This window comes from Rattus norvegicus, chromosome X (genome assembly GCF_021556685.1).
Source record: "Rattus norvegicus strain SHRSP/BbbUtx chromosome X, alternate assembly SHRSP_T2T, whole genome shotgun sequence".
In the NCBI taxonomy this organism is placed as follows: Eukaryota; Metazoa; Chordata; class Mammalia; order Rodentia; family Muridae; genus Rattus; species Rattus norvegicus.
Window position 1 is genome coordinate 120309383 of NC_141554.1, and position 2795 is coordinate 120312177.

Below are 2795 nucleotides of genomic sequence, written 5' to 3' on the forward strand. Positions count from 1 at the left end.
TTTGGGGGGTGGATCACCCTTGGGCAGGTGGTCCTGGGTGCAGTAAGAAATAAGCCAGGAGGACTAAGATAGTAAGCAGCACTCCTCCATGGCCTGGGCATCAGCTTTTGCATCTGGGTTCAAGCCTTGATTTCCTAACCTGACTTCCTTCAGTGATAAAGTCTAATCATAGAATTATAAGCTGAAATAAACCCCTTTCTCTCCAAGATGTTTTGGTCATGATGTTTATCACAGCAAAGGAAATATAGCTAGGACAAAATTTTCCATATATTCCTTACCCCAGACATACAACCTTCCTCTTATCAATATTGCACACTGAGAGTGGGGTATTTCTGATATTTTGATCGGGAATCTGCTTATGAACCCTTGAAGGTCATGTTCCCCAATTGGTTCTTGATCCATCAATAAAGATGCTAGCTGCTAATGACCGGGGAAGAATAGGTAGGACTTCCAGTTTTCCCGTAGGCAGGCAAGCAGATGCAAAGTAGCATGGAGATTTCTCCATGTTTGAAGAAGAAAAGGTGACCAGCTAAATGATATCTCAGGTGGAGTGGCTGTAGGTCACCTCTTCAAGTGGGAGGTTAGAAACATAACTAAGCTGTGGACAGATTTAAGGTGCTTTTCTAGGGCTAAAAGTAACCGAGCAACGAAAGTTGAGGGCAGATTTAGGGTACTGAGCTGGGAGCAAAAAGAAGGGAACGCTAGCTGGGAAGACTTAGAAGAGCCCAGCCATTCCATTGAGATAAAGCAATATAAAATAAGTGTGTGTGTGTGTGTGTGTGTGTGTGTGTGTGTGTGTGTGTGTGTGTGTGTGTCTTTCATCTGAGGACCCAATATTCTCTGGGCAGGGGACTGGTAGTGCAGTCTGTCCGGAGCTTAAAGCAGGGTAGCAAAAGCTACAGGATACAGGGAAGACTACAATAAATTCTATTTCAGGACCAGGCCTGACATCAAAAGAAAAGTCATCCATTCCAGGAACTAGCCGGTCATATCCTGTCCCTCTAAGCCAGTAGTCCCAGGAAATTAGACCATAAAATTCCCCATCAGCCTGGAGATAACCATAGGGACAGGAAAATATCTTATCTCAGGATGACCATTTGTGATGACCAATCTTATATTGTTTGGTTATCTCATCCTGTGGTTAAATGTTCAAAACATAGGAATGCAGACCACTGACCACCTAGCACAAGCCAATCAGAACCCGATGCATGGGGCGTCCCCAGCACCCACCAAATATAGGAAAACTAGCAAATATAAGAAAATTAGCATAGTAGCCTATGAAAATTGTATTAATGTCATTGCTTTGACCCCTACCAATTACATTAGATATTACCCAATCCTTTTTGGGAAATCCCCATATTCCTGCATAATAAGGGGTCTGCAAGCTCCTCTGGGTTAGACATATTAATGAGTGGTTGAACACCCCCCAATGCTGGTTGTTTCTGCAGAATGAGGGCTCATTGGCTTTGCACACTATTTGAGTCTGGGGTTTTTCTTCAGTGATTTTCAGACCCTTACAACACTAGAAGAGTATGCTTCTTATGGTCAATAAACACATGCTAAAATGTGTAATATGAAGCCATTTAAATAACTTATACTAATAAAGACAGGGAAGGCAGAAAATGAGATAAAAACCTGATAGCTCAGAAAGGTAACTGTATTTTCATAAGTATATACAAAATATCTATTTCCAAGCCTCATCCTACAACTAAACTGCTAGATCTTTAGGAATCTCTATCTGTGTTATCTTACTGATCTATTCTACCTTTCTCTTGAGCTCCTCCACACCCAAGAAGGCTCCTTTGCTCTTTTTCCTAGAATATCTACTTCCTGCCAGCTACTTCTCTGTTATTCCTGCAAGCCCAAAGAAAAAACCCAGAGCTCCTTCCATAAAGGCTCTTCCAAGCCAAAAGGAACAGAGTAACAAAAATCAAATTGCTTATAAAAAGAAGCATCTAGTGTCGGCGCCAGCACCGACACGGTACCGAGAATCGGGCGAAAGCCTGCGGGATGAAAGAAGCACACACACACAGGTTATTCGTGTCAAGCCAGAAGAGGAAAAAGCTTCTGTTTTCTTTATTGACCAAACTATATATCCAAAGAACACCACTTAGCAGGTATCTGTCAAGCACAGTGGGGAACCCTGGCTGAGACTTCGGTAACAAAGGACCGACTATGTGGCCTGAATAAATTAGGGAAATAACCAGGAAGGCCAGCCTAATTCTGACTCAGGTGAGAAGTACCTGGCCAGACTGTTCCCAGTTGGGGACAAAAGGCTTCCACATGCAAGGGCAGGGCTCAGCAGGGGTCAAACCTTGCTGGAGACCCAGAAGGGTCTTGTTCAGGCTGACAACATTCTGTGAATGTTAACTTCTTGTGCCACACAGTGACAAAGCAACCAGGCCCAAATCCAATACAGCTCCCACAATCTAGCTCCACTCCTATAACCTTAATTCCTTTACTAGCACACAAATGGCAGCTCATAATGGCCTAAACCTCCAGACCTGGTGGTATGATGCCACATGGTTAGTGTGCTCCAGGTTAAGTCAGTAGAGGCTGATCTCTTTCGTTCTATGGTAGGGTAAGTCAAGGCTGCCAATCTGACTTTCCCTTGGGACATAAAGCAAGGACCACAAGACCTCTCCCAAGCACTTTCCCTTAAAATAGGCAGGATCTTTCCATTCTTTATCATTCTTATCTAAGGAGTTTTCAAGAGGCACACACAGCGTGCATCTCTACAGGACACACATAACTGCACCTGACAATCACAACATCTATTTAAGCTTATATATTTT